This window comes from Coregonus clupeaformis, chromosome 3, assembly GCF_020615455.1.
Source record: "Coregonus clupeaformis isolate EN_2021a chromosome 3, ASM2061545v1, whole genome shotgun sequence".
Classification (NCBI taxonomy): domain Eukaryota; kingdom Metazoa; phylum Chordata; class Actinopteri; order Salmoniformes; family Salmonidae; genus Coregonus; species Coregonus clupeaformis.
In genome coordinates, this window is record NC_059194.1 from 32,162,900 (window position 1) to 32,183,163 (window position 20,264).

The following is a 20,264-nucleotide window of genomic DNA, read 5'->3' on the forward strand; positions in this document are numbered from 1 at the left end:
CCTCTTCAACTCTTGACAATGTCTCCACTCCATTTAACTAAATGACAGATCAAGAGGCACATGCAGTGCTCTATTAAACCCTTATTAAAAAGTTAATCTTTGGAGGAAATATATGACATTTTCCTCCCATGTTCTCACCTGAGGCGCTTTCCACTTGGCAACGCTCAGTGTTCTAAAGCAGACAAACCTTCACTGTTTTTAAAGCCCAAAATATTCAATCTGCTAAAGCCCACCACTAAAATGCAGTTTAGGATATGTAGTGATAGACTTTTAGATTATTTATTTCTCAACATTGTTAATATTACCTGAATATTGTGGGGTTTCTTGGCAGATACATATATTGAGGGAATAATCCGTACTAAACCATTTTTAGATCAGACAGCTATTCCTCACAAAATGGTCTGTCGTCCAACACATAAGATGCATGGTCAATAGTTTGAAAAAAACAGCATCTGCTCTTATTAAAGCCCATTATGGACATAAAGTGGTAATTGTTTGGTTTTAGGTTTACCCTTGAGTGAAAGCTTACTTTTGTTTTGTACCCTCTACTCATATTGGGCCAAATTTGTGAATGAATTTAAGCCTATCCACCCAAAAGGAAATTAAAAAGTGTGTGTTACTACTGAGAGGGAACAGCCAGAGCAGAGCTTGAACCAGCAACACTGTAATTATGGTGCAAATGCACTACCACATGTGCCATGAAACTCCAGACCTCTTGGCAGAGGCAGTAATATACAGTCACATAAGGAGGTTATTGTCTATATAACATCTCTCTATATATTTTTTACCAAGTCATTTCGTCATTATCCAAAGGGGTGGGGGGCAGCCCTGAAACGTTGCATGCATAAACCTCACCACAAAACCAACACAGAAATCCATGCGTTTTCTGCGGTGCCAGAACGATTTTCCTAGTACGTTATTCTTGAGCTATTGAGTTATATACGTATTTTTGTGTTCCCGTATATCAGCCAATTTATACAGTCAAGCTGTGTTTAGGAGAGAGCAGCTGTGGCCTATACAGCATTGCGCGCCGAGCAGTGAGGTTTGACAGGAGCACACAGGGGTACTTCTGCCCGCCCCCTCCGTACTTTTAAAGCAGACAGTTTAGGGGGAAAACAGAGAGACAACGAGAAAGCGAGACTGCACTGCAAGTGGACGGATGTGACAAAATTCGTTATGATACAATTTCACCCAATTGGTTTCATAATTGAGTGGAACGTTAAGAAAACGCACCTTTTTGCAAATGGAATTTTAATCCTTGATAACTTCTCCAATAATCATGTAGCCTAACAACACTTGGCCTAACTGAGTAAATGTATTTTGACATGGTGTTGCTCGTTTTCGTGTGCTACAGCTCCATGTGATTAGAAACCTGCTATGGAGAACCTCTTTAGTCAAAATGAATCTGACCACTGACGATGCGGCAAACTTATGGGGAAATGGTTCCTTATTGGAACAATATGACGGGACAGTGGGGACACCGTGGTTGTCAGAGTCGCCTGGTGAAGTGGACCTTACCCATGCCATCCCGCTCGGCTTCGTCCTGGGGGCTTTCATCGTGTTCGCCATTGTGGGCAACATCCTCGTCATCCTGGCTGTGGTGACCAATAGGCACCTGCGGACCCCGACCAACTACTTCATTATAAACCTGGCCATCGCTGACCTGCTGCTGGGAACCACAGTGCTGCCGGTGTCTGCCACCCTGGAGATCCTTAACTACTGGGTGTTCGGCCGGATCTTCTGTGACATCTGGGCGGCTGTGGATGTTCTGTGCTGCACAGCGTCCATCATGAGCCTGTGCGTAATTTCTATCGACCGTTACATCGGGGTGAGCCACCCGCTGCAGTACCCGAGCATAGTGACCGAGAAGCGGGCACTGCTGGCCATGCTTGGGGTTTGGGTGCTCTCGGTGGTCATCTCCATTGGACCCCTCCTCGGGTGGAAGCAGCCTCCGTCGCCGGACAACACGGTGTGTCTCATCACCGAGGAACCGTTTTACGCACTGTTTTCCTCCCTCGGTTCCTTCTATATACCGCTGGTGGTTATCTTGTCCATGTATTTTAGGGTTTATGTAGTCGCCAAACGGACCACCAAGAACTTGGAGGCCGGGGTGATGAGGGAGAGGATGAACACGAGTGAGCTCACGCTCAGGATCCACAAGGGATCTCAGGTACAGGATGACAGCAGCAGCACTGGGAAGGGCCGTGCAAACCAGGCAAGGAGCTCACTGACAGTGAAACTTCTGAAATTCTCCCGGGAGAAGAAAGCAGCTAAAACGTTGGGAGTCGTGGTTGGCATGTTTACGCTTTGTTGGCTGCCGTTCTTCCTAGCGTTACCCATTGGTAGGTATATATATATATATATATTTTGTAAACATATTTTATTGATCCCTTTCCAAACGAATATCCAAGACACAGCAGGCCAGCAGTTTTAATGAAAAAACGATAGTAAGCCTATTAATTTGATAATATAATCAACAATTAAAACAACCCTCAATATGTGATAAGACACATGATAAAATATAATGGTAAATTAATATACATTTTGGTGCCATATTCAATTTCACAAGCCATAATAGGCACAAACCATAATCTACCCACACCCAAAACGGAATAGTGAAGGTGCTGGAGGCAAAATATAAAACTGGAGAAAGTCTCAGCACACTTCCAGTCAGATGGAAATGTATTTTATTTACCAACTGCTGAAACATGTCTGAGAAGCTTTTTCATTCATATCTGGAAGTAAATCTAAGTGGTCCCATTTCCATAAATTCCATCTCCAGACAGTTGGCACTGATACAGGCAGTGACATATATGATATAATATTCACCCATTCAGTGCCCACCGCCACGGCTGTAGAGAAAACATCTCAAAGGAAATGAAACAAAATATGTTGTGGAGAGGGGACTCGTGCTGCGGGCACGTTGTGGTGAGGGACAGAGCAGTGCAGACCGATGAGGGAGGCTAAGAAAACATTACATTGGATGATATTTATATAGGGTGACCCAAATATGAAAAATTACTGTAGCTGGTACTGTACATTGATAAAGATTGATCAGAAAGTTGCTGGTCCCCTCCCCAGTGTCAAAGACTTGGATTTAGGAGGCAGGCATTATCAAGGATTTCCTTCCGGCTTTATGCAACATCACATAAAGCCGGAAATGCAATACGCCAATGGTAGCATCTTACCTGAACTAATTTAAATATGTACTACCTTCAAACCGTCATCACGTGCCCCTACACCTTGCTTTGGCTTTGTTTACAAACCTAGTAGCTAGCTCAAGCAGAAGGTACGACCAAAGATACTGGTAACCTTTCATCTGTGGTATGACTGTTAGCTAGCAAGCTACATACCAGCATGCTGGCAAAAGCACACTGTGTCGTGACTGGATGCCATAGTGTAAAATTAACCTTACACTATTTTCCAAAGAATGAAGACAGCAAGGGTTGCTTTTCATTTCGTAGCTAGCTTTCTGTGGAAGGACTGACTGAAAATTACGATCATGTCACGCGTGTGCAGTGCACATTTCGAGTGAAGTTGCTTTATCAATTGGGGAGAACATTCGATGGGTCTTGCCAGGAAACTAATCCTGAAGACGGATGCGTCATTGACAGTGGATCTTGCAAGCACTGACCATAATGTAAGTATCAGAGTTTGATACGGTAGCCAACATTTTGGGTGGGACCAGGGGGCTAACGTTAGATAATGCAACTGTGGCTGTGACTGCTTTGACTTGTGAACTCTATATTTTCTGTAACACACCTGATAGTCACTATATGGTTTTTGTTCCTTCATCCCTAAACCCCCTACATTGAGTCTTAGAACTGCCAGTACATAGCTGACACATTTTACATTTTAGCATTTAGCATACGCTCTTATCCAGTAATGTTGTCCACAAAAGGGGATTGTGTGTAGTATTTGTAATTGACCCCTGAAAATCATATTTTGCCATTCCATTGTGTCGTTTTTAAATGTATTTATTTTAATTTAATTTTTTACAGTTGATGAGGCTTGTGTCATTGGGACTAATCATGATGATGAGGGGTAATATTATTTCACTTTCCATCTCCTTTTGTCATTCAAATATCATCAAGCTGTAGTGATAGACATTTTAGAAAAATCTACATAAAGCTTCCCAGGCAACTGCAGCAGGAATTATGTGATACAATATAATCTTTCCCAAGGCAAAGAAGGGGCGATATGCTGTGAAGCCTGTGAAGACAGACCCAACATACTGTAAGTCATAGTTATTCATTTCAAATCTGCATTAATTGAGAATTTCAGGCACAAAAAAAATCCAATTAGAAACATTGAAAACATTCACAAACAAGTGCATAACAAAATATTGCATACATCAAAAACACCAGAAAACACATTGTAGAATGAGTAGATCACAACATTAATGAATTGATAGCATCATAACTCAGAACAGTAAATAAAATAACATTAAATTCACTACCCATTTAACAAACATTTCCCTTTTCAAAAATGTTACAGGCTACGTAGACAGGTTCCTGGATCTCCTCTTCAACGAGGTCACCCTTGATAAAATCAAAACACATTTAATTTGTCCCATGCTTCATAAACATCAGGTGTAGACCAACAGTAAAATGCTCCAGCGACGTATGTGTGGAAGCTGTGCGAGCTGTCCATCCCAGGACCCCTGTCTGCCCAGAATGAGAGGCCTGACTAGGAGGAAATAGCTGGATATGTCTCCTGCTTCAATCTTGGGGGTGACTGAAGCCAAGTGGGTGACTGACACCTGCTTGATTGAAATGGGGTACATGGGTCCCCCTCCGCTCCCCTCCCCTCCCCATCAGTCTCTGTAGTTGGTTGCATTTCCTAAAGCCAAAGTAATTCCCTTTTACGTGATACTGTATGATATCACATTGTTACTTTGTATAGTTTTTTTATTCAAACATTCGGACGGGAGATGAGTGTTACAAATTGTATGAATCAATGGGTCCTGGGACACTGTAGGGTGGCCGGGTACCTATATTAGGCTTATGGCTAAAAAACATTTTTTTATGTCAAATTATTTCTCACCTTTATTTCTCATGAGTGTTCATGTTGATCAATATTTTGGATATGCTGGCCTATCGTAAAATATCAAATAAATGTCTGATCAATACACACAATTACAAACATATTGTAATTTCTAATGCTAATGCTAATTGTCCGGTACACTTATTGTATGCAGTTTTCGTGTACATTCACTAATGTCTAAGCTTCTAAGGTGATTCAGGCTTTACTAAGTCTGGTGAAGAAGTGTATCAGGGAACTGTATTCTGTAATTAGTTACAAAACAATAGAAATGTTTGTCTGATATCCAACAGTCCACGAACAGATCTGTTGACCATGAGAGCATTTTGCAGATAAAATGGGTTGAGGCATGCTATTTAGGCTCAGAATGACATGTGGCCCATTGTTTACCTTGTTACCTGGCAATGACCACAAGGGCGTTTCAAAGAGCTGTCAGTTAAGGTGAGCTCATAAATAAAAGCTCCCCGCCCACTCAGCCTGTTCTTTCAGGCTTCCTGATAGTTAGAGATGAGAGATAAGGTCAAGTGTATTGAATCCGGAACATTTTAATAGCGTAAAAATATTATGAGTGATGTTTTGGTCATTCAAAGGCTACTTTTACTTGGGAAATAGGATGACTGTGTGGGACCTGTTTACAGCAGCCATGTGGGAACGTGCTTGGTGACAGGCCCTGGTCTTAGGCCACCCCTCGCCACTACACACACACGCGGGCACCACACACAAACACACACTCAGAAACATACACAGGCAGGCAGGCAGGTGCATGCACACACACACACACTCTCTTTCTCTATAAGTCCAGGTTATTATTATGAATTTGCATAGCATGCATTCCTATCCAGGCAAGATCGGACAGCAGGAGCTTCCTCCAATCACTCCCAAGGAAAGTTAAATTAGATAGCAGAACCATGGAACTCTGGGAACATTCTTGGAACATTCTGGCGTTGTATTCCGTTGATCCTCAGGGTTCTTTGGGGGAGGAGGAGGATGTGAGAATGAGGATGGCTCTGGACTCTGTTTATTTAAGACCAATCAACAGAAAACCAAGGGTTCATACTTGCGAACTCTTGAAAAACATTTTATGTCTCAAAATCTGCATCAGCCAATTAAAATCATCTACGTAGTTGCAAGTGATACTTGCGAACTCTTGAAAAATGTTTTATGTCTCAATCTGCATCAGCCAATTAAAATCATCTACGTAGTTGCAAGTGATAGAACGCTACAAGTTAGCTTTTCAGATATTAAACGTTTCTAATTTTGTCAGAAAGTCGTTTTCATTGCAAGTTAAAGCTTACTGTTAGCTAGCTAGCGAACTTTAGCTGGCTCGCTAGCTAACGTTACGTGTATAATCTGTGTAGCAATATTATTGGTGTCTCAGAAAACCATTTGCATTGTTAGTTATAGCCTGATGTTAGCTAGCTAGTTAACATTTAACCTAGTTGGTTAGCTTTAGCTACCTGCAGATTCATACTACAGTATTTCATGCATGGTGGCTGTATGGGTTGGGTTTATGCTTCATTGTTTAGCTAGCTAAACAAAAGACTCCACTTCGCCAGATGATTTCATGACCCATCAAGTTAGCCAGGTGTGTCTGGGGGTGATTACGGCCATCTATTGTATTTCATGAACTTGTTTACATGTCTGGACAATAGTGACCCATCCACTTAGCTAGATGTGGCTGGGGGGGGGGTGGTTATAGCATTTCTTTCACATGACCCATCAATTTAGACAAGTGTGTCTGGGTAAGCATCATCTAATAATTATAAAATATGAATACAATATTTTTTATGGATACTTTCCATTTTTTATATTGCTACTATTTAACCATTTCACTGTACCGTTTACACGTTCTGTATCCTGTGCATGTGACAAATACATTTAGATTTAATTTAATGTTGTGTGTGTTTACCAGAGACTGCAATGTGAAGAACAACATGACCTGCACCAAATTCAGATTAGGATATAGGCCAAGGACTAGATAGTGTATTTTTACCTGGACTTTTTCCTTAGTGTAGACTACTACTTTCACCACTTTTAGTCTTGAAATCTTGTTTACTACATTACCTTATTCACTCTGTTTTAGCACATGGCCTCACGTGAATCCTTAAAGAGATGGGTTGGGCTAAGGCTTAAGAGAACGACGCTGAATAGGTGTAGAAAAATAAGTGCTCTCCAGTAGGTGTACCAAAACATTCAAGGGACATTTTCTCAAAAGTGGGGTTACAAGTTTATCAACTTTCAAAGCATAATTACTTTCCCATTGTTACTCAACTGCAGTGCATGATATACCATTTTGTAGCTCTGAGTCTCTACTTTTATCCAATGTAAAAAACACCATTTCAAATGTTGCAACATAAGACCGAATAGAGGTGGTCGGTCACACATACAGTTCGAACAGTGGACCATATACATCCATATTGTTTACATACCCACACAAAAAAATGTAATATCCAGTATATTATGACAATCCCATAGGCTTTTCCTTACCCATGCTTCATCTATTCTTCCTATCCCATAGTCTGTAAATGAAGGGTTAAGGGATGGGTTGTCGTTTAAAAAAATAAAAGAATAAGCTCCTGCTTTTCTGAGCCCTGCTTAAATGTCTTGCTCATTGGCTCAATGTATAAGCCCTAGTAATAGGAGCCTGATTGGAGCAGACAGACACGCATGCACACACCGCACGGATGCACGCACACACACACATCCTCTCCCTCCCAGCCCAGCTCTGCTCCCACATCCTTCTTCAGCCTCCATCAACCCACTGAGGGGGATTTCCTGTGAGCCGCTCATTTCACTCATTCATCTCCCCAACGCATACAGTATCTGCCCAATGTTATGTCTTAGTGCATTGAGCTTGTGTCTTGAGTGCATTCAGTTTGATAACAAATAACAAAGCAAGCACTCTATTATGTAGGAACTATTTTCCTTTATTTGCAATCAGTGAAAGCCTTACCATGTTGATTTAAATTTGTTGATATACTCTACATTAGCGTTCCAAATTACATCAATACACTCTAGCAGCTGTTATACGCTGACTGCACTGATTTTTCACTACGTTCAGACCACATAATAGGGCAAAAATGTGATTATACTAATCACAATATTTTACATTGTTCGTGTACATAATTTAAATCTAACATTAATTTTGCATAAGACAAAGTCCACTTGATCAATAGTTATGCTGCATTCTTAAAGGGATACTTCGGGATTTTGGCAATGAGGCCCTTTTTCTACTTCCTCAGAGTCAGATGAACTTGTTGGATAGCATTTGTATGACTCTGTGTGCAGTTTGAAGGACGTTGCTAACTAGTGCTAGCGCAATTGCTAACTAGTGTTAGTGCTATTACTTCCAGTCATTGCGCTAAAGCTAGTTAGCATTGGCTTGCGAAACTACCTCTAACTTCCTTCATACTGGACACAGAGACAAAAAAGTTGTATCCTTGAGTTAATCTGACTCAGGGGAAGTAGTTAAATGGCCTCCTTTTCAAAATCCCGAAGTATCCCTTTAACCAAGTGAGAATTTACCACATACGACTGGGACAAATCCACTTGAACGGCCCTCCAACTGGTAATTACTAGTGGGAATCTCGTCCAAAGATTGTGGATAAATGAAGATGGTTCACTTAGGCCGTTTACCATTGAAAATAATTGTCAGTTCCAGTCTACTTAACGGGGTGGGTCTCCCATAGACACCAATGCAATAGCAGCTGGGTCTGGTCTACTTAGTTAATTGACTTTCATTGAACCAGAAAAAAATAGCGAGTGGAGTGTCTGGCTTCCTCTTCCGTCTCTGACTCGTCTATCATCCTGAGCTCCCACTTCTCCCACATGCTGACCTCTGACGTCACCTACTAAGGAAATTACCTAGATAACAGCATTTTTGGCAGTTAAATGCAACAACAAAACATCATTTATAAAAATAAATGTATGCATATGTTTTCTGAACACTATCATTTGTTTACAAACATCTACTTTTAGTTTATGGTTTACGCAGCTTGTTGGCCATTAGCCAATCAGCGTTTCTCGACGAGTTCAAATCACATGAATGCAACCAGTTGGTATTTACGACTTCACAACTCCCACAAATTCACACCTCCCACTTGGTTGCGAACACAGCTTTATTGCCCTAGTTTTCTATGGTGCCACTGGTGCCAATGACATCTAGAGTGGCACCAACTGGTCTGGTGCAGCAATCTAAGGTTGTAGTGACTTTATATGCACACAGCTTCTAAGGACATATAGCTACATAAGATTTACATACCACATTTCATGGCCCGATGTCCATCGGTTCAGTTCTAGAAGCCAGTTGTTGATGCCCATAGTGGAATCATCTAACCCGCTGGCTCCTGAAGCCCCCATGAGTTCCTGAGTCTAGAAGTAGTCTAGCTATCGCGTTAGCTAGCTAGGGTCGTACATTTGCATTTTGCTAGCTAGCTGAGCTGTTTTGCAAGAAAACATCAGAGATGACTCAAACACTGTAGCTGGATAGCAAGCCCTTCTCTGCGGCAATGTTATTGGGTATGTTTTATTTTATATTTTATTTGAACTGTCATTGAAGTTGGTGGTTACTACGGCTTTCAGATCTTAGGCGAGAGAAACTGTCCACCATTATTTGTGTTTTGGTAAGGACTCGGAGTGACGTCACTCACCGAAGAATCCTCAACAAATCACCCGACGGATATTAATGACTTTGCCTCCGGGTACTTTTAGTCCATGAGAAGAAGATTTTTAAGTGAATTGTTAATAGTTTCCTCATTTTTTAAGGTATCAATACCAAACTTAAAGGGGAACTTCACCCGGGGGGACCCTGGGTTTGTTTTGATCATGTCTGAGGGATTTCTAGGTCAGTGAGATGTGTTTCACACATAATTGGCCATGTATTGAGGGGGAGTTACGTGATCTGAAAATAAATGTAGTCCTGCTTTGTGGCATTTCGCTAAGCACTATACGTTTTTTTGTGTGTAGATATGGTTGTCCTTGTTTGATAGAGCCATTGGATGTCTTTCAGCGATGTTCCTATCGGCGGAGTCATTGCTAAGTATACAAGGTGACACATTCTTTCCAGTCTCTGAAATACTACAACTCGTGTGGGGCGGTGCTTCCTGCTCTGACCCAGTATCTGCCAAAAGTGGGCTTTTTTGAAATAGAGGCGGACACAAAACAAAATCCTCTGGGCAAAACTGAAAGAACTGACCAGACCGCAATAACTTCAAGTGAATCCTCTCATCAACACGAATTCGACTTTTTTTGTTTGTTTGATGTTCTACTAGCTAGCAACATGGTGACATTCAACCATGTATGTTTCAACCGGAATATAGCGAAGAGGATTCGAAACAAAGCTTTGAATTTGGCTAGAACTGAGCTACAGCCGATGCCAGCACCCAAAGGGGAGATGATGACAAATACGGTAGCTAGCTAACTTTAGTTTATCTACTGAAACCCATATTGTGTATGTGTATTGCGGAAGGTAGGTTAGCGGTTAAGAGCGTTGGGCCAGTAAACGAAAGGATGCTGATTCGAATCCCCGAGCCGACTAGGTGAAAAATCTGTCTGTGCCCCTGAGCAAGAAACGTATCCCTAATTGCTCCTGTAAGTCACTCTGGATAAAAGCGTCTGCTAAATGACAAAAAAATGGATAAAGTTAGCTAAACAGCTACCGGTAGACATCTATATGACAAACAAAATAATATGTTTTACAATCGGAGACGCTCTTATCCAGAGCGACATACAGTTAGTACATACATTATTATTATTATTAGGAATTTTATTTTGTAACTTTTTTTTTATATATATATATTTTTTTAAATCATACTGGCCCCCGTGGGAATCGAACCCACAACCCTGGCGTTGCAAACGCCATGCTCTACCAACTGAACTACATCACTGCCGGCCATTCCATCCCCTACCCTGGACGACGCTGGGCCAATTGTGCGCCGCCCCATGGGTCTCCCTGTCGCGGCCGGCTACGACAGAGCCTGGATTCGAACCAGGATCTCTAGTGGCACAGCTAGTGGCACAGCCTTAGACCACTGCGCCAATCTTGATTGTAAAACCTATAAACGTTTTAGCAAACGTGTAAAATCAGCAACTGTAAATAATTTTACTCTCAAGCTAGCTATGTAACTACATTTTACGAAGGTTGACATTGGTTATGGTAATGACAGTGGATGCATTTCATTCTAACAACATTACAGGCATGACGCAAGATAGGATTCCAAAAAGATGCAAATAACAATTATTGGCTATCCAGCAAGCTAGCTAGCTAGCTAGCTAAGTTTACTAACAGTGAGGAGAAACAATAATACAACAATTTAGTGTTGTAAATCTCTAAAACGAATTAGTTGGTTTAACTATAAACATATTTGCCTAAGCATGCCCGTGCTTCTACATCTGCATTGCTTGCTGTTTGGGGTTTTAGGCTGGGTTTCTATATAGCACGTTGTGACATCTGCTGATGTAAAAAGGGCTTTATAACATTTGATTGTTAGACATGGTTGTAGCTAGGTACTGTCTGCCTACCTAGGTAAATTTGTACGGTCTGGTCACTGTGAAAAAGTTATTTCTATTAGGCTAAATATTGGTCTAAATATAATCTCTGTGCCTGTGCACATGTATGCATGTTCAATTAACCTACACTAATGTTGATGTTATGCTGGCACAGTTCAACTGTAGTTCAAACTGTATTATAGAGTATAATTGAGTATCTTTTTCGTCTTAGAGACAATACCATGTGGAGCCTGGGGTTCTTCCTGGAGTGGATTCTAGATGGAGAGAAACATAATTCATTTGCCTGTGTTTGTCATTGAAGCAGAACTGTATCCTGTGCACTGTATCCCTCTCGATGAATTGAACATTATGCTGGATTTCAAGCAGCAGGCCTAGATGACTCAAGAGGAGCTGAATGGCAGTTAGATCATGACAACACAGATGTCTGTACTTTACACCTCAGACACACTCACACACAACGTATTCCCTGAACTTTAATACGTGGATCATACTCTATTGTCTTACTGTATGTTTCTTTGTGAATGACAATTTCATCATGACCACCTCTCCCATTCTGCTGATCACTAGTTCTCTGCACTTTACTACACCTGAGACACTCTCAGACACACTGAACTGTACTACACTTCAGTACTGTATTTGTTTTGTATGTTACTTTTACCATATAACATTCTTGTTGAATATGTAGTTCTGTTTTTGATATAAAATATCCATATTGATTTTATGGTGGTTCTGCATGGTCTTATGTTGAGCCACACTGTCCTTTATCTGGCTTCGGTACACTGGCAATGGTGTTTAGCATTGTGGGCAGGGGAAGCTGAGACTCTTTGTGCTTGTGGCGAATGGTCTTGTCCTGTCTGTGGTGAACGGCCAGCTGGATAAGACTCTGATGGAAGTGGTGAGTGCAGGGCTCGTAGACCTTCTTAACCACCAACTGCCTGAACCTCTTGCAGAAGATTTGCTGGTACTGTATGTTTTGAGACTGCAGAGAGAATAATGAGGTGGTTGTGTCATTACTGTTGTAGTCTTGATTTTATACCTTTCAGTGTCCTTTGCTAGTTTCAGCCCCACAACTGCAAGGTGTGTCTGCTCCCTGATGTGCGTGTATTTTTACAAAGAGAAAAGGTAAAATGAGAAAAGGGGTAGACTAAATTGATTACATGGTCTGGAAGGTACTCTGTGATCCTCAGGCTACCTCTAACCACCTGTAACCCCATAACACAAACACAAACCCGTACAAACACTACCCAATTCATGTTTATACTATGCTTACTGTAAATTGAGCCGTCTTAGCCGTCAGCTTGCAAATATTTTTGCCAACTTACCCTCACCTTGTGCAGAGCTAGGGGTTGAAAGCTCATGCTGGTGGAATCAGATTCTGTACCACCTACAACAAAATACACAACAATACACAATTTAACCAATTTATATCTGTTAGACTGGCTAGCTTATCACACCTAACATGGACATTTCAATATTGTCAGCTTTCTTTTAGATAGCTAGCGTCACTAAATTGGCAGCAAGATTGCTAGCCAGCTGAGAATTAACCAACCATCATTGCTATCAACACACAGAGTGAGTTAGCTATATCTGCGATTTTATGTTTTAGTAATGGTGTGATTTCCAGACAACAGTGGAATAGATGGCTACCACATTCAGCTACTCTTATTTGCTAACGTTAACTAGCTTATGTTAGCTAATGTTAGTCAAAGATGGAACAAAAAACATGTCTACTCTGCTGAAGGTAGATACCAGACTAGAAGTGACCATGACATAGTTGAAATTGATTGACAGTCTGTATCCAAAAGAATTTCAGAGTGGAATACAGGACTGTAGCTGGCTAACTTAGTCCAGCTATGCTAGCAAGCTAGCTAACGTAAGGCTACCTCTAATCGAGAATCTTCTGTTTTATTGTGAAGAAAAAATGTGACGGTATCACTTCTCAGCTGGCATCAAAATGGATTCCCCATCAGTTCAGCCTGAAAATCCCTCTAGTAATCTTTGGTCACATCGGGGTAAATCCCCGGTATGTAGAACAGTGAAAGATAACTCATTTTTGCACTTGTTTGTAATTAACACAGCCAGGCACAAAACACCACACAGGCATGATGACAAACATTAAAACAAACGTTTAAAAAATGCCTAGAGAAGTTCTGAGAATACTGTGTGTTGTTCATTTGAAGTAAACAATGCCATCAAAATCCAAGTTTGTGGGCACGCCTCATCTACCTAGCGGGGCAGTATCTGCATTTGCTATCAAGCCAAACTTTGTGGTTTACTATGAGCATACAAATACACAGGAAGTCTGTTCTAGCTCTGCGCTCGTTCTAGCTTGTGGTGTGGATAATTGTGATGTTTATGACAAAAAGGTAACGTTGTTAATATAGTAATGACTATATGCAGTGGCAGGGTGAAATTGATAGGCCATTGTGAAGTGGATTTACAACTCGGCCATTACAACTCGACCATCTCTTAACTAATCCCTTAGCTTTACTCAGATGGTAAGTTACGAGCTGTACCATGGGCCTACATACCGAATTTTGTGTTATTTGTACTTATGGTTCATGAGAATAATTTTTTCAAAGGTTTTCCAAAAGGAAAATCTATCCTGGCGGACCTTATGGGTCCTTGAGGCAAATGTGTTCAGCATAAAGAAAGACACCTACATACAGTGGCTTGAGAAAGTATTCACCCCGCTTGGCATTTTTCCTATTTTGTTGCCTTACAACCTGGAATTAAAATAGATTTTTGGGGGGTTTGTATAATTTGATTTACACAACATGCCTACCACTTTGAAGATGCACAATATTTGTTATCGTGAAACAAACAAGAAATAAGACAAAAAAAACAGAATTTGAGCGTGCATAACTATTCACCCCGCTAAAGTCAATACTTTGTAGAGCCACCTTTTGCAGCAATTACAGCTGCAAGTCTCTTGGGGTATGTCTCTATAAGCTTGGCACATCTAGCCACTGGGATTCTTGCCCATTCTTCAAGGCAAAACTGATCCAGCTCCTTCAAGTTGGATGGGTTCCGCTGGTGTATAGCAATCTTTAAGTCAAACCACAGATTCTCAATTGGATTGAGGTCTGGGCTTTGACTAGGCCATTCCAAGACATTTAAATGTTTCCCCTTAAACCACTTGAGTGTTGCTTTAGCAATATGCTTAGGGTCATGAAGGTGAACCTCTGTCCCAGTCTCAAATCTCTGGAAGTCTGAAACAGGTTTCCCTCAAGAATTTCCCTGTATTTAGCGCCATCCATCATTCCTTCAATTCTGACCAGTTTCCCAGTCCCTGCCGATGGAAAAACATCCCCACAGCATGATGCTGCCACCACCATGCTTCACTGTGGGGATGGTGTTCTCGGGGTGATGAGGTGTTGGGTTTGCACCAGACATAGCGTTTTCCTTGATGGCCAAAAAGCTCAATTTTAGTCTCATCTGACCAGAGTACCTTCTTCCATATCTTTGCTTAATTTCTTCTTTAAGCAATGGCTTTTTTCTGGCCACTCTTCCGTAAAGCCCAGCTCTGTGGAGTGTACGGCTTAAAGTGGTCCTATCGACAGATACTCCAATCTCCGCTTGCTTGGTGGTGCCCCTTGCTTAGTGGTGTTGCAGACTCTGGGGCCTTTCAGAACAGGTGTACAGTGAAGGGAAAAAAGTATTTGATCCCCTGCTGATTTTGTAGGTTTGCCCACTGACAAAGAAATGATCAGTCTATAATTTTAATGGTAGGTTTATTTGAAGTGAGAGCCAGAATGATCAGTCTATAATTTTAATGGTAGGTTTATTTGAATGGTAGGTTTATTTGAAGTGAGAGCCAGAATGATCAGTCTATAATTTTAATGGTAGGTTTATTTGAGAGGAAAGAGGACATAATGAATAACAACAAAAAATCCAGAAAAACACGTCAAAAATGTTATAAATTGATTTGCATTTTAATGAGGGAAATAAGTATTTGACCCCCTCTCAATCAGAAAGATTTCTGGCTCCCAGGTGTCTTTTATACAGGTAACGAGCTGAGATTAAGAGCACACTCTTAAAGGGAGTGCTCCTAATCTCAGCTTGTTACCTGTATAAAAGACACCTGTCCACAGAAGCAATCAATCAATCAGATTCCAAACTCTCCACCATGGCCAAGACCAAAGAGCTCTCCAAGGATGTCAGGGACAAGATTGTAGACCTACACAAGGCTGGAATGGGCTACAAGACCATCGCCAAGCAGCTTGGTGAGAAGGTGACAACAGTTGGTGCGATTATTCACAAATGGAAGAAACACAAAATAACTGTCCATCTCCCTCGGCCTGGGGCTCCATGCAAGATCTCACCTCATGGAATTGCAATGATCATGAGAACGGTGAGGAATCAGCCCAGAACTACACAGGAGGATCTTGTCAATGATCTCAAGGCAGCTGGGACCATAGTCACCAAGAAAACAATTGGTAACACACTACGCTGTGAAGGACTGAAATCCTTCAGCGCCCGCAAGGTCCCCCTGCTCAAGAAAGCACATATACATGCCCGTCTGAAGTTTGCCAATGAACATCTGAATGATTCAGAGGAGAACTGGGTGAAAATGTTGTGGTCAGATGAGACCAAAATCGAGCTCTTTGGCATCAACTCAACTCGCCGTGTTTGGAGGAGGAGGAATGCTGCCTATGACCCCAAGAACACCATCCCCACCGTCAAATATGGAGGTGTAAACATTATGCTTTGGGGATGTTTTTCTGCTAAGGGGACAGGACAACTTCACCGCATCAAAGGGACGATGGACGGGGCCATGTACCGTCAAATCTTGGGTGAGAACCTCCTTCCCTCAGCCAGGGCATTGAAAATGGGTCATGGATGGGTATTCCAGCATGACAATGAACCAAAACACACGGCCAAGGCAACAAAGGAGTGGCTCAAGAAGAAGCACATTAAGGTCCTGGAGTGGCCTAGCCAGTCTCCAGACCTTAATCCCATAGAAAATCTGTGGAGGGAGCTGAAGGTTCGAGTTGCCAAACATCAGCATCGAAACCTTAATGACTAGGAGAAGATCTGCAAAGAGGAGTAGGACAAAATCCCTCCTGAGATGTGTGCAAACCTGGTGGCCAACTACTACAAGAAACGTCTGACCTCTGTGATTGCCAACAAGGGTTTTGCCACCAAGTACTAAGTCATGTTTAAGAGTGTGCTCCTAATCTCAGCTCATTACCTGTATAAAAGACACCTGGGAGCCAGAAATCTTTCTCATTGAGAGGGGGTCAAATACTTATTTCCCTCAATAAAATGCAAATCAATTTATAAAAATGTTGACATGGGTTTTTCTGGATTTTTTTGTTGTTATTCTGTCTCTCACTGTTCAAATAAACCTACCATTAAAATTATAGACTGATCATGTCTTTGTCAATGGGCAAACGTACATCAGCAGGGGATCAAATACTTTTTTCCCTCACTGTATATATACTGAGATCATTTGACAGATCATGTGACATTTAGATTGCACACAGGTGGACTTTATTTAACTAATTATGTGACTTCTGAAGGTAATTGGTTGCTCCAGATCTTGCTTAGGGGCTTCATAGCAAAGGGGGTTAATAGATATGCACAAACCACTTTTCCGTTATTTATTTTTTAGAATTTTTTGAAACAAGTTATATTTTTCTTTTGACTTCACCAATTTGGACTATTTTGTGTATGTCCATTACATGAAATCCAAATAAAAATCAATTTAAATTACAGTTTGCAAGGCACTGTACAAAGTTTCAAGTCTCTAGGTCAAATGGGGCGGAGGATATGAGGGTTTAAGTGAGACTACACATAACAGCGCCACCTATAGGCCAATCGGTGCCATTCTTTTTGACCAAGTTATTCATTGCCTCTAGTTTCTGTCTGCCAAATTAGAAAAATGTTTACCAATCTATGCTTGAGTTATTTGGTTTTCTGTGAACCCCTAATAAATTCAACAGTTGGTCAATGGATGAATACACTCAAAGTAAAAAAAAAAAATCTTTCAGATATTGACTGAATTATGGCACATATGATTGTACTGGCATGGGCAAGTAATGAATGGAGTTCAGTCATTTTGGTGGGAATTCAGGTATTCAATTTATTGTAAAATTGTACTTTTTTTCTTATATACACATTTTCTTAGTATATCAGGTATTTTTTTAATACTTTCATAAAATAAAGAAAATGATATGTGCTTAATTTGCATAATATACACTGAGTGTTTTTGCATACATTAATACATTAATCTAATGTATTATCTAACGGTATTAAATCATAACTTTTTTCAATTGTACAAAAAAACAATACCCATCAAAATAAAGTTATTTTAACTCTTTCTTGTGATGTAACTGTCGAGACGGTGCGTTAAATCCCCGAAGCAGCGTTGGCGTTCATTGTGTATGTCAGGTCATTACAAACGTTTCAGCGGTCGTTACGTTAACAGGAAAAAATCGAATGGCATGAGCAGGGGTTGGAACATAAATCATTTTCCAATCGTTTCGTTCTGAACGGAACCATACTTTTTTTTTGTTCCGTTCCACTGTTCCAACCAGCAAAATAATGTTCTGAACTGGTTCGAACCCAAAAAAAGTACCGGTTTATATCGTTCATTTCTGTTCCTTTTGAAACCTCTGAAATTAATGTTTTTATTTGTATTTAGCTCGACATTAAATTACTTCACCAATATCAGTGTGGATAGAGAAGTTTGCTATGAAGTGGGTGAGAGATTTCATCTGTATAGGAAAGTCATTAAGAGCAAATAGTATTTTACCGTAACAGCATGGTTTAATCATTATGAAAGACAAACACACTGTGCTGCCAGTCAAAACAAATCAAATCAAATTGTATTGGTCGCATACACATGTTTAGCAGATGTTATTGTGGGTGTAACTAAATGCTTGTGTTCCTAGCTCCAACAGTGTAGTAATATCTAACAATACGCAACAATAAACACAAATCAAAAAGTAAAAGAATGGAATTAAGAAACATAGAAATATTAGGACAAGCAATGTCAGAGTCCGGAGTATAAATTTATATAGCAAACAAAAATATAAACGCAACATGCAACAATTTCATTGATTTTACTGAGTTACAGTTCATATAAGGAAATCAGTCAATTGAAATAAATAAATTAGGCCCTAATCTATGGATTTCACATGACTGGGGATACAGATATGCATCTGTTGGTCACAGATACCTTTAAATAAATGGGCCTCACAATGGGCCTCAGGATCTCGTCACGGTAATGTTGCGCATTCAAATTGCCATCGATAAAATGCAATTGTGTTCATTGTCCGTAGCTTATGCCTGCCCATACCATAACCCCACCGCCACCATGGGGCACTCTGTTCACAACATTGACATCGGCTCGCCCACACGACGCCATACACATGGTCTGTGAGGCCGATTGAACATACTGCCAAATTCTCTAAAAAGACGTTGTAGGCGACTTATGGTTGAGAAATGAACATTAAATTATCTGGCAACAGCTCTGGTGGACATTCCTGTAGTCAGCATGCCAATTGCACGCTCCCTCAAAACTTGAGACATCTGTGGCATTGTGTTGTGTGACAAAACTGCATATTTTAGAGTGTCCTTTTATTGTCCCCAACACAAGAAGCACCTGTGTAATGGTTGTGATGTTAAATCAGTTGCTTGATATGCCACACCTGTCAGGTGGATGGATTATCTTGGCAAAGGAGATGTAAACTAATTTGTGCACATAATTTGAGAGAAATTAGCTTCTTGTGAGTATGGAACATTTCGGGAATGTTTTATTTCAGCTCATGAAACATGGGACCAACACTTTACATGTTGCGTTTGTATTTTTGTTCAGTGTATATATATATAATATATATATATGTGATGGGACATTGTATAGACATTATGGACAGTATGTGGATAGAATATATAGTCACAGTGTAGGGCGTGAGATGCAACTGAAAATTTGCGGGTGAGGAGAGAGTATGGAGGAAGCTTGCATTGAAGCCCTGGGCATCTTGTTATGACATGCATTATCTGAATTAGGCCCACAGAATTATACCTACGGAGGAGCGGCTTCTATGGAGGAACTTTGAATGTCTTTGAACTTCCGAGTTGGTTTAACGTTGGACCAGAGCAAACGTCAAGGATTTTCCTTTATTTAGCTCCATTAATTGATCCCTCTATCCTTACCAGTCTCAGAGTCCCTGCCGCTGAAAATCTTCCCCATTGCATGACGCTACCACCACCATGCTTCATGGTAGGGATGGTGTTAGATGTGTGATGAGTCAGGCCAAAGAGTTACATTTTTGTTTCATCAGACTACAGATTACTTTGGTTTATGCTCTGAGTCATTTACATGTTGTGACGTCACGAGAGGCTACACAGCTTTCAGCGGGATTGCTCAAGTAGTGCAAGGAGACAAGGTTCAAACAAAACAAGGATTTTATTATAGGTCTTGGGAAATTAACGAAAATATAACAAAATTCTGTTCTCTTGTGGCTCTTTAAGGGTTAACAGTTCAGGGATGTCTCTTCCACATCCAAAGTCATAACTCTCACTCGCTCAGATAACTTTTCCCCAGCCTTACTGTAGTCCACGTTGCAGCTAGTGGCCAACCCAGCAAAAAGTCCTTCCAAATGTCTCTCACGTATTTCCACAGGTGCATATATCCAAAGGTGAGTATTTCCCAAAGGTAAGTATCTCCAAATCCTTATATTCCTCATGGAAGTGGACGTGCAGCA

At 40.9% G+C, this 20,264-nt stretch overlaps 1 pseudogene; it reads left to right on the plus strand.

Moving 5' to 3' along the window:
* The first annotated feature begins 1,048 nt into the window (after positions 1-1,048).
* Positions 1,049-20,264, plus strand: part of LOC121544765 — a 56,650-nt pseudogene continuing 37,434 nt past the window's right edge.